This window comes from Dermacentor variabilis, chromosome 6 (assembly GCF_050947875.1).
Source record: "Dermacentor variabilis isolate Ectoservices chromosome 6, ASM5094787v1, whole genome shotgun sequence".
Classification (NCBI taxonomy): domain Eukaryota; kingdom Metazoa; phylum Arthropoda; class Arachnida; order Ixodida; family Ixodidae; genus Dermacentor; species Dermacentor variabilis.
In genome coordinates this window covers 180,593,595-180,606,760 of record NC_134573.1, presented here as the reverse complement: position 1 = coordinate 180,606,760, position 13,166 = coordinate 180,593,595, and the positions used below count along the sequence as shown (strand labels likewise).

General features: G+C 42.6%; 1 protein-coding gene and 1 long non-coding RNA gene across 3 annotated transcripts in view; one reads left to right on the top strand and one right to left on the bottom strand.

The window, feature by feature from the left end:
- LOC142585911 (uncharacterized) overlaps positions 1-13,166 on the bottom strand; it is a 239,981-nt gene that overhangs the window by 193,873 nt on the left and 32,942 nt on the right. The gene's annotated exons all lie outside the window — the stretch shown is intronic.
- The window catches only part of LOC142585910 (suppressor of lurcher protein 1-like), a 167,274-nt gene continuing 161,280 nt past the window's right edge, over positions 7,173-13,166 (top strand). Inside the window, exon 1 of the mRNA XM_075697002.1 lies at positions 7,173-7,710. The gene's annotated coding sequence lies outside the window, so the exon portion shown is untranslated. The remainder of the gene's footprint in view (positions 7,711-13,166) is intronic.

The following is a 13,166-nucleotide window of genomic DNA, read 5'->3' as shown; positions in this document are numbered from 1 at the left end:
TTGCATTCGATGAACACAGCAGAGAAGGTGGTGCCGACTTGATACATCTTTGGACACGTCTCGGTCACTAATTGTTACATGAGGTTTCCCGGCAGTCATGGTAATGTAGCGTGGTACAAAAAGAATTGCCGAGCAGTTTTCAAGGGACGCTTTAGGCTGAGGACACGCATTGCAAAACGTGAGACTAGAGCATTAAAATCCTCCCGCACATCTTACTCGCCATGACCCAGGCCTTTAAGTGGCGGCCTTGTTTGGAATCCAGTGTTGAAGTCGGCAGCGGCATGCAGGTTGCGCAGTACGAGCTCAGACTGAAAGCCAAACTGTTATTACATAATTTAGTGTGCTGCTAAACGCTTTTTGTTATTTTATTTTTATTTCTGCAATGGCTTCTGCCGCAATGTTCGCAAGCCGAGATGGCCATTATTTTTATAAAGAGTCTCAAGGACTTGGCTAGCTTTGTGTGATTACACCTCATGCTCATTTTATGACATTATGCTCTCGTTATGGCCTACTTGACGCATAAAATTAACGGCCCTGTCAAAAATTAACAGCCTTCTCTGTCATTATTCCGCTTGAACGCCTGCTCTTTAAATAATAAGACAATTGCGATAGGTATATGCTCGTTTAAAGCTTTGACACACCGTTAACGGCGATAATGCTTAAAAAAAACCTTGTATACAAAGGCGTCTGAAACATTGCACCCGCTGGGCTGTCAGTGTTTCTTACCGAAATCGACTTCATAGACGTGGAGGCAGTGTCACTCATTTTTGCACGAGAAGAAGTCCGCTCCGAGATAGTCGAAGAATTTTCTGCTATTATTTCTAATTACGAGTTACTGCTCTCATGCAGTTCAGAATGCACATTGTGTGTCCTGCACAGACCACCTTCGGGTGCCCTACGCAGCTTTCTGTCTTTTACTGAAAAAGTGAAAATTGGAATGGCTGATAGTCCTGCATGGGATGTTTGCGGATGCGAGGAGAACATAGGTCACTTATTGTGTCACTGTCCTCGATTTGAAGCACAAATACAGCCATTATCGAACAGATTGAGGAAACTAGATGATCGTCCTCTGGGTGAACAGACAGTACTAGAGCACCGTCCCCACCGATCATCGGCTCAGAAGGCGGAGAAGGCGCTTTTGTGCTTGCTCAGATCGTCTGGTTTGCACAAGTGGCTTTGATTCAATGATTGTCTGTGCACGTCTCTATACCCCCTCTCTTCTCTCCCTTCTCTGTCTTCCCTTTATATATATATATATATATATATATATATATATATATATATATATATATATATATATATATATATATATATATATATATACATATGAAAAGCTACCATATCATGAAAACCAGAATGTCATATCTTTCTTGGTGGAGATATCACCATAAACAGGCTTACGCGTACGTGTACCAGGAAAGCGTTTTAGGACCTACTTGAGGAAAATAGTTTTAGCAATATAATCCCTAAACAGACGCCAGTAACGCATAAAAATTCTCTATTAGGCGTGTGTATCAGAAGTGCGGACTTATATACAACAACCGCAGACATCATCTACACTGGCATAGTAATCATCTAGCCATCTTACTTTTGATCCTTACAAGACATAGCTTGAAGCGGAAAGTCATTGCCGCTCATCACGTACAATCAGTAATGCCACGATATTTGAAAGCGTTTCCCACCTCCATTAGCCAGCCAATGTAGACCGTTATCATTGACTGCTATGATGATAACTCTTCTCATCGCGTCTTCATTACCAATTTCGGAGAACTCATCGAAATTTTGTATTCAAAAATGAAAATTCCTTGCAAGGGTCGGAAACCTTGGGTCCTGTATGACCTGTTAAAAAATGATCAATCATAAAAATGCGTACTGTTCAAAGTTTGCGAAAACTAATGACGGAAAATCTTTCGAGGAATTCAAAATATAGAGGAATGAACTAACAAGTAAGAGTAGCTAAGAATTTCTATCTGTTGAGCAAGTTTTCAGGACCAGTGAATGTGTGATCGAAATTTCCAATGTGACGGCAAATGGCTCTCTGGTGCGTCAATAGCAGTTGCTTTCAGTGATTCGTTTATACAACAACATGCCCTCAACGATTACCGCAAGATAAATTGAAACTTGTCACTTGTAGGAAACACAAATGCACATTCACATTTTTTTCACTCCGACAGACTGCGCAGAATTACATTCTTGTGATAAGTTCGGTAAGAAACGCTAATTCTCATTGTGTAGATGGCATTCAGATTCGAACCGTAAAGTATGCCATTGGACTTATATGTGCAGTGTTTATGGCCTGATTTTGTCTTCCAGTCAATTTCCTAGATGAGTGCAGGTAGCCAGGATACAGCCAGTCTTTAAAGAGGGGATAAAAACTTACTTCGGAACTACAGTCCGATTTTAATTCTTCCGGTGTTCTCTAAAGAAATGAATAGTCTATTCTATCAAATAGTGAATAGTCTTATTCTATCATGTTTTGATCACCATAATTTTCTAGACAACTTTCAACACGGATACTGAAAGCATAGGTCAACGGAAACAGTGGTTTTAAAACATAAAGAAATTATAATAATATCACTTAACGAGAACCACAACATTTTATTTCACAAGGTGGAAGCATATGGCATCCACGGTATTGCGCTGGTGTTTTTCAAGACCTATTTAGCACAGGGAATGAAACACGCTGATCCAAATAATGGCATATTAAGCCAATAATAGCTACAGGGTGCCGCAATGAAGTATCCTTGGTGCATTTTTGTTTATTACCTAAGTTAATGACATCCATATATTCTCAGTTCGTTCACCAAGTGTTTCGTATGCAGACGACGCAACAATATTTGTTAATAGAACTACAGAAAGACAATTAGAAAATCAAGGACGTAAAGTTCTAAGATTTTTCAACATGAACGCTAGTGAACTTCTTCCGTATAACTTCTCACAAGACAAGCACTGCAATGTATATGTCAAAGGGGAAAACACTGAAAGCACCACCTAACACATGCCTATCATATGAGCATTTAGAGAACATTGATTTGGTTTTAACTGTTGTCGTCATTTTTTCTTGTAGTTTGACTTGGAACGACCATGTCGAATATCTGCGTCAAAAGGAACCTTCTGCTATTGGTATTGTTTTCTTGATATAATTTCTTCTATAATGTCTCAATGCCTTTACCAGACTGCGTAAAGCCCTTTTTTACTGGAGAGACGAGACACAATCGCTTATATCATTAGCCCCCATTTTTCCTCGAACTGTAGTGTATTAAAATACCTTTTTCCTAGAGGTGTAAATGATTGGAAGCCTCTGCAAGAAGTGTGCTTGAGTTCCACAATTTTACTGACCACCTCGATAACATCGTTTTCTAAATCTGTATAGCACGCTTCGGCAGCATGCTATATTAATTTGTGTATTTATTGTACTTATTTGTGGCGTATTCAGTTTTGGATTACTGTGTGCATTAATTTGTATTTTAGGTTCTGCATTGTATGCATTGTGCGCGATCGCATTTTGTTTACTTCTGCTGCAAAACTTATTCATTCTTTTGAACTGTTGCCTGTACTGTACTAAATACCTGGTTTCCCCTCATGTTCGGGCCAAATTAGGCCTGCAGTATTTGTAGATAAATAAATAAAACAAGAACAATTATAGGTATTATTTAGCTCCAACTATTTTCCAAAGTGTAGCCATTCCGTTGATATTTCGCTGGCAGAAATAAAAAAAATACCTGTATCTAGGACACAAGAGACAAAAAAAATTATGGAGATCCCACGGATTGTGGAAATCCATGCAAGCGAATCTTCCATGATGTTTTAGTTCATTGACGATATTTGGCGGAGATGTTGACGGCATGCGACAGCCATATGATGTAATGTTAAATGTTACCTTGCCTGTTTTTGACGACGTAGCACAAAGAACGCAGCGAGACGTGTAATTCATTTACTCATTCCTTTACTGAAGAGAGCGCAAACAGGCAATGCTTTCTGACGACCAATTCCTTTCCCCTGTGTCATGTTAGGTGAATGCCCTGACTCCATCAGTACGTACGCATTCCCTGCCTCCTCTCTCTCTGTTCCCTCTCTAACATTCCTTCTACCTCGTCCGTGGACTGTCCTTGCTTTCGCATGTGAGCGCGGAGGCAAGCGCCGCAGATCCTACAATGCTTTTGCTGGGCGTCACGTCAGATTACGGTGACCAGAAGGCATTGTGGCGTCGTCCCCCAGGGGGCGTGTGAGGGCATTGTGGTCTCGCTCTACCGAAACGTCACTGACGTCTCCTATCTCGTCTCCCACACCTCTACCAGGCAACAACAGCAGAAGAGCAGCAGCAGCTGTGAAAAAGTCGAAGCAAGAGGCAAAGAAAGCTTCGCTGTAAAAAGGCATGTCCCCACCCATCGGACGTATTACAGCAAAACGAATCCTCGACTTACACAGTGCCCTCTCATTTTCATATCCTCGTCAAACAAGGCTTTGATCATTTAGCAGCACAAACAGTGGAATAAAAATGAACTGTCAGAACTTCAGTACACCTGAATAAAGGTGCATGAGGTGCTTGTATGGCAATGTGAATGTGTGTCTAGTACACCAACATAATGTGTTTGCCTGCAATTGGTCGCTCCTGTTATTACGTATAATTTTTTCCAGTGTTTTACTTTATTGTAACATTAGCATGTGTTTAGTATTCATGCGCGTTTCACAGATCTATTCTTTGATTTGTACTATGCCGAGTATGCTATTGAAATCCTTTTGTGTATTTTGCCGTGATATTCCTTAGCCGTGAATATCTTTCGAATGCCTATTAAGTTTGTTTAAGAAAGATACCGTCTGCTACACCTGCTGATTAATTAATTAACTGATTGATTGATTGGTTGGTTGATTGGTCCAAACCACTCGCCCATCATCTGTGCTTTAGAGCATAAGTTTTGCGCATTTCTTTCCGGTGTATAGTGACCCTCCCACACGCACTCAGTGCTTACTCTCTCCCTTTTTACTCTTTCTATTCCCCTTTCCCCCACCCCCAGTGTAGGTTAGCAAACCGGGTGCTCTTGTGGTTGACTTCCCTGCCTCTCCTGTCCTTGTTTTCCCTCTCTCTTTTCAGATATACTGCTCCCCTGACAGTCACAGCAAGAGCCACTGGAGACATGCGCCGTTCCAGTTGCGGTAATCGCTGGGAGCCCCACGTTCTGTTTAATTCCTTACATTAGAACGCCGTTCTCATGTAAGTGGAGTGGGATATATCACTGCTTCAATGGCTCGCTTCCTTCAACTTCAGAACACTACTCACTGCATTGCGGATGGCCCTCAATGTGCTAATATCCAGATTCGAAGAGAAAGAGAGAGATAGAGAAGTCATAAGGTAAAGGCAGGGAGGTTAACCAGGGGGCTTATTCAGTATGTGTCCACCTAGTGGACAGTTCGTCTGCTGCAGAAGTTTTGATTCGCCTGGCTGGGGTACGCACGGGAAGGCGACAGGCGGTACGAGCCAATGAGCACTTCAGCAGACGAAATGCACATGTCCACTAGGTGGGCATTTACAGAATGCACTTTCCCCACCTCCCGCCATCCCTATCCCCCCCCCCCCCGGTTGAGCCCGGATGGCTACCCTGCATTTGTTGAGTGGAATGGAAACTGGAAGATGATAAGACAAAGATAAGTTCACCATTTCACAGACACGCATGCAATAACACGTTCATCATCACATTAAATGTCTTCTTACTTTATTCGAACTTCAGTGCCCCCCCCAGCGCGGAAATCTATATTACCCTAATAGTTTGCTCGCGGTGGAAATACTGCAACTTATTTCGTGTGATTGGGGCGGCAGGATGCGGGCGGCAGCATTGAAAACCCAAAGCCCCCTGAAGCTTAATGCCACCGCCAAAAGCGCTTGGTCTGTCTCCATCGCCCCTCAACGAACTTATCTGGTAGCACTGTTCCTGAAGCATTTGCCTGCAAAAAAATACGTAGCTCAGCCTTCATACTTGTATAACAGTGGCAAAACAAGACTTACAGGAGAATAAACACACAATGTGGGAAGTGAAAGTGCTGCCTGATATGAAGAGTTTCATAATAATAATAATAATATTTGGGGTTTTACGTGCCAAAACCACTTTCTGATTATGAGGCACGAAGAGTTTCATATCTGTCCAAGTAAATTCTTTACAAGCGCTACTTTGATTCAAAGTTTAATCTATCTATCTATCTATCTATCTATCTATCTATCTATCTATCTATCTATCTATCTATCTATCTATCTATCTGTCCATCCACCCATCCATCCATCCATCCATCCATCCATCCATCCATCCATCCATCCATCCATCCATCCATCCATCCAATGCCACGAACAATGTGTTGCCAAACTACTCGCCCCTTGATCTTTTATATACAGCATTCATACTTCTCTAATATTTATTTATTTATTTATTTATTTATTTATTTATTTATTTATTTATTCATTTATTTATTTATTTATTCAATACTGCAGGCCTTGGTGTGGGCCAGGCAGGATGAACATATGAATAATAATAAATAATACTAACATTAGCAGACGTAAATTATAGTGCATAGACTACCAACTCTGTTTATCAGCTGCGGGAACAAAGCACGGAAAAGAAACACTCGCTCCAGTAATGAAGGGATCGCCAAGACATATTACGCGAAAAATATGTGTAGAAATGAACCATCAATGCAGTTTCAGTGATGTGAATAAATATAACGCAAGAAAAAGAAAGAAAAGAAAACCGACTTCGGTAATAAATTCACAAGAAAGCAATGATGTCAGTAATTCAGCTGCAGCTGCCCAGATGGAGCTAGCGCTATACCCGACCACAAGCTGACAAAAAATAACGCATGAGACGTGCTTTCTTGTTTTACTTTACAAACACCGCTTCTCTGTGCGCTGCTTACTTATTCTATTCAATTACTTTTTTTTTTTGCATGCGGAAGGCAGCGGATCGTGCTTTGTTCCATAGGGCACCTGCAAAGTATGGCGCACCTAAGAACCCACTGCTCGCGGAGCTACGAAAGGCGACTGCCCAGCCCGGTCGACAGCCCTCCACGCGCTCTCGTTACGGGGTCCGAAGCGAGCGAGCGCGCCGCCCCTGGCGAAGCGGAGGCGAAGCTCGCAGAGCCCCGGCCCGCCGGGTTCCCCCGTCGGATCAGAACGCGACGGGCGCTCGTAGTGTTGCGGTGGCGCGGTGCTACTGGGGCGCAATGAGCCGTCCTCAGCCGGCGGAGCACTGCGCTGCCTGAAGTGGCCGCTCGCGCCCGTGGGAAAACGCCGGCACTCGGCTTATCTGGCCTTCACTTCACCCTCGCCTACGCCTGTGTGTCAACCGCCAGAAGCTGCGATCGGAGGCCGTTGCGTGGATTCCAGGCTCTTCCTCGTCCACCCATTGCGCGGATTAATCTTGTCCGAACGTGATCCTGGATTTGGCGTTCTGTTGTGTGCTAGGGACCGTGAACGTCGCTGTCGCGGTCTTGTGAACTTGCCCGCCAACTGATTATTACGGAAACACCACTCCGCTCACTCTCTTTTACATCGCTTTTTATTTTATTTTTTATCCTTTTAACTAATCTTTCCCATGCTACTGGACATACCTGTAATCTGAGCCTTATATGTCTACTGTGACAAGCATGCCGCCTGCTATGGACAGTTCATCCCAAGTGGAATACGGTTTATGGAACCAACTGCGGTGGATTACTGGTACGATACCTGTAAGTAATACGGTTTCTTGTTTTTTCTAGGATACCTTGCTCTCGCCTTAATTTTTTTTCATTTATTGATGGCTCTATGAACAGTAGTGATTAAACTACAAATGTAGACCACGTTATGTAGATAGTCCAAGCAAGAGGCATCACACGCTAAAGTGTAAAGCAAAACGGTAGGCCCAATGAGTCATATTCGTGTCCGTTCTTCTGTAATGTTTTATTATTTATTTATTTATTTATTTATTTATTTATTTATTTATTTATTTATTTTAACATAATATCAACCCTTTGACAGGGTTATTGCAGGTGTAGGGTAAAGAAAGAAGAAAGGTTTACACGTAAGCAGTTACAATAGTAGTAATTGTCAGGGGCAAATTTGCTAAACAAGAACAAATAAGAAGAAATAGACGTAAAACAGTGAGTATCAATACGAATATTGACAAGAATGCCAAAAGAAAAAGGAAATAATCATATGGAGAATGCAAACAAATTCTATTTCATCAGGCTGATGAGTATACGTATTAAGTAAGCTATGTAACCGCTCAAGGAAATCATAAATTCGTTGCTGTTCCACTACAAGTCGGTCAAGAGTATTTCATCGAATGCATCTAGGGAGAAACGAATAATAGAATGTATTATTGTTGCACGTATATTCTTTAAGTGTGAAAATATGTGCATGACATAGGTGCCTTGTTTGTTTAGTTTCGACGTATATTGTGTGGTCTATCTTAAAATAGTCGTGCATTAGCATATATAACAACTTCAGGCGGTGAATTTAGCTCGACTTTGGAGTGAGGGCAAACCTGTACGGCGCAGCAATTGTATCGGCGAATCAAGGTGTCGATAGCGGTTAAAAATAAGTATAATCGCTTTGTGCTGCACATTTTCACGCATGCTGATACCGCTACATGGGAACGGGAACCAGACTATATTGGCATATTCTAGAATCGGTCGGACAAGTGTGGAGTATACCAAAAGTTTAGTGTCACGGTCAGCGTGCCACAGCGTCCGAATATGTGAGTTTAGTTTAATTCAATTTTATTGCGTGTACAAATATTTCTCTTCTGCCACGTCAAGTATCTAGCTGTAACATAATAATTTTCGCATTAAGATATTTAAACTTCGATTGGTCAGCAGTCTGGCTTTCGTAGCTCGCCTTTTTGCTGGTGTGTAGGCAAACGAAATGATACATGTTGGACACACTGAACAATGTTTTCTTTTTTTTTTTTTGCACGCGACGCTTATATGTAAGCAAAGTTGGCTGGTTTTCATTGAAGAGTTATATAAGGCGTCTTCCGTCATCTTGAAGAAATTGTGCGAATCGGGACTACGAGCTAGTGAAATGGGACGTATAGTGCACATAAAAAATATATATCAAGTTCATTAATCTCACGGGGAACAATGATGATGAGATTATATTCAAACATTTAGGTGTAATCTTAGGATTTAGTCGCGAAATTATTCATAATCTCGCCTGGGTTTCTTAAACAACAAAAGTCCGTTTGCAGCCACATTAGTCTTGATTGATTATCGACCATCTCGTCTATCAGGCTATCTACCACCAAAAATTCAGTCGCTGATCATGTGTATTTACGTCTAGGACGGGGATCATTCAAGTTTCATGAGAACTTGCTAATCTAGCTTTAACTGCTCTTACTTTCAGGGCCGTTTTTATTGAAACACTCAAGAAACAAAATTATCGTTTTTCAGTTACAAAAGAAACAATGTTTGAAAGACAAGCGTCGGCTGAATTTAACGGTTATCCTAATTGACATATATGTTCTTATATTATTCCTCAAATAGACGAAATTTGAGCCCGGTTACTTAAGTAATTGGTCTGAATACAAATTATTTCTTTATCCAAGTGGTCGGCGCAACATTAACAATTCACTACACCCTTTCTTTGGCGTTTTTCTTATCTGGATCTTCAGTGCGTGGATTTCACTGAGGCCTTTTAACGTTTGCTCTTTCTTCACGCAACTACCATTTATTTGCCGCAGTAATACAAAGCAGGCTGAGAAAAGCACATCAAGAGCGAACGATTTCAAAACGCCGGCATGCAATATGAGCATATATGGGGCACTCCGCTTCATGACAGCGCAAAAAAGTTCCAGCGTTATATTTGAGAATCATCGGCCAAGACTTTTACTGCCATCAGAAAGCGCTGCCAGTTGGCGTCTTGAAAGTTGTATAACGTCTAACATTTGCAAAAGAAGAATAGGAAGACACAATTGTCACTGAATAATATTTCTGTGAAAATATAACATACGTCGTAATGAACGTTATCCGCAGCGCTATCGGCCATGCAATCTCAAGGTGCTCTTGCGAAACAATAAACACGGAACTGAGCTTATTTCTCCGTTCAGACACCTTCTGTACATGTTCTCGCCGTTTGTTTATTTAGCATGGCGATAGACAAGAAAACAAAATAACTGTCCTTACGCCATTCCGGTATTGTCTTTAAGAGACTGATCGTAAAAGACATTAAAAAATATTGTGCAGATCCCACGCACTGTGCGAATCGATGTTATGCGAAGCATTTTGCAGGTACCTGGCTATCCAGCACTGTTTAGCATTTCTTCGAGCCGTTACCAGATGAGCCAACGTGCTTGTGTAAATTGAGTAGTTGGGCTCGTGGGTCGCGAGCGTACGTGTGTGTGAGGACAGCAGCACGACGACTTCCACGTCGAACATGGTCGCATGGCAGCAAAGGCGTATCTGCACCGGTTGTTCGGCGCGAGCCTAAGACATTGGCGATTGTTGGGTCCTACATGAACGAGCGTAAGCGAGAGAGGAACATAGATTGCGACTGTCATCAGTGACCACGTTCTATGCTATCGTACCTACCTATTTCTACTTCATGCGGTATATGTTAAATCGACGATGACATTTGTACCCTGGCGAGTAAATGCTAAAACATGATTAACTTGGGCGATCATGAAGTGGGTACAACGTCACAATTTCTACGTAGCGTTAACTGCTACGAGAGCTTTTATGGTCAATAGGTCATTTGATGCTTTCTCGCAAATAGAAAGCGATCGTGGCCTAGTGGTTTACGGGCAGCTGTGCTTCTCGGCAGAGGTTTCACCATTGGTTTCACATTGTTTTCTTTTCATTGAAGCGAGGCCAGACAGGAACCTACCTACCTACCGCAAACTGCCAACAATGAGGCATAGAAGGCATCGCATTTAAAAAAAGAGAGAACGTTTGGGCGAAACCTCCAAAATAATTTTTGACAGTTTCTTTTCTTTTTTTTTTACATTACGCCGATTCTTAACAAGACTCAAACTCAACTCGACGGTAGCTCACTCTATTCGAACTGGCACAACGTGATGCCTTTCGTCTAAATTTACTCTCGCGCCCTTTCTTTCCACTTCTGTCCAGGTTAACTCACGCTTGCTTACCTTCTTTCACTTCGTAGCAACGCGACCCGCTGGGCATTTGAGGACATCAGCAGCGGATAGCACATCTTGTATTCGCTTCGCGCCTTCTCTGGGCGAGTCTTTCATAATGTATGTGCTCGAAGAATGTGTTACACATATACGAGAAAAGAAGACCGACCAGCGGTGCATGGAACTCGCTCCGTATACGCGTGCGCCCTCCTTTCCCTCTCTCCTGGCACCCACATTGCGTGGCGCGGGGCCGCGCTGCAGTGGCAGCACTCGTTCTGGCGTTCACGCCCCCGAGAGCGCTTCGCGCGAGCGCTTTGGAGCGCGCCTCGTAACGAGATTGAAGGCAGCCTCGGTCTGTCCTGTTCGGGCACTTAAAGTGCTTCTCGCCATTGCTGTCGCTCACCGCTGGCTGCCTTTAACGCCTGGATAGAACGCTGCCTTACATCCTTATGCATTGATGGATGCGACTTCGTGCGGCTCGCTGGGAGCGTCCGTGTTTCTTCTTATCTGTCTCGAAACTGTCGTGTAAATATTTTGTTTCTTTTGTTTCCCTATAGCTCTTTGCAGGCGAAACCTGTTTTCTTCACGCTAAGTATGAGTACTTTCTCGTTGGCGAAGTTGTACTTTTTATTCTATTGATCTCGTGCTCCTATAGAACTTATTCGGTTATGATTATTAAGCCCTGCTGAGCATGAAAATGGTGTAGTCTAATCGGTACTTTTATTCGCGGAGCTGTTTACATGGAAGAATGGTGCGTGCGAGGCTCCAGCATGAGCTTTCACTGGCATTCGCAATGGATTAGCGAACGAGCACCGGCTATTCACAATTTTCTTTTACTTGTCAAGTTTTTGCCAGTTCACTCTCGTGTTAACAAATAGCTCTGGTAGCGAGAATGCCGCGCTATTTCATTAAAGAAAATGTATTCGTGTCTGTTCCTTTTTTACTGTTTTCTTGGTAATTTCCTGCGCTCATTCATCCATTCCTTTGTTTGAATTCTTGGTTGCTGGCTTGCTTCTTGCCTGCTGCCCTAGCTCATTGGATAGGTAACCAGACATTCAGTGTCGAAGCTGTCTGATCGCCTTTCCCCAGCCAGGCTTTGAAGTGTATTTATCTTACGTGCCAGTATGGGGCCTCATTACTTGGTACAGCTGTGCAGATGGGACCACGTTAGGACAGCTTGCTTGACCAGCACAGTATTCATCGCTGAGCTCTATTGACCGTTGTCATCTTCCTTCGTAACATAGGCGAAAAAAAAAAACATTTTTACGCACACTACTTTCCAGACGTGTAGCCACTGACTCATTAACGTATATATCTTTCTCACTGGTTTGCATTAATAACTTAGGTGCAAACGCAAGCAGTAAATTCAAGAGGTTGCAAAGCAACAAAGAAGGATTATTTCGGCGTCGTTAGGACCTATAAAACGAACACTGATGTTACAGAACGCTGCAATTAGGAGAATTTGTATTCCTTCTGCGTTCATTTTCTTTCAGCTGGGGTTTCTGTTGCGCAGTTGTAACGCAACTATGCAGGCTTAACGAACAAAATAGCGTCGTGCGCATCGTACCTCGGGTTGGCTTTACGTTTTCTTTAGTGAGAAGTTTTCTTTGGACCACGGTACGCATCCCTAATGTATGCATCCTTGCTCGTTCTCCGCATGAAGGTAAGTTACATAGCATTTAATCTACCACCTCTCTAAATATTCGCTTCGCAAAGATTCCAACACATGCGTTAGACCAGCATAATGTTTCGCACTAGTTACAATGTTCGATTTGCGAAATAAGCACTGCTTAGCGGTGCTTATTCGTGGTTGCAGACTTCGGAAATACATATCGCGGTGAGTAATTCATGTTCACCAGATGCGGTTAACATTGGTGGGGCTTTTCCTTCTATACTAGGCTAAGTCTCTGTGTGCAACTGACCAAAATCAAGTCTAACCTATGTTCCACGTAGTCAGATCACACCTGCCGCTATCAGTACCAATAAAATGCGGAAATAAAAGTCCGATGTGATGCTAGGTCTGAGAAAGAATCTGTATTTCAATACAAAGTGGATATGAACGCTACTCTT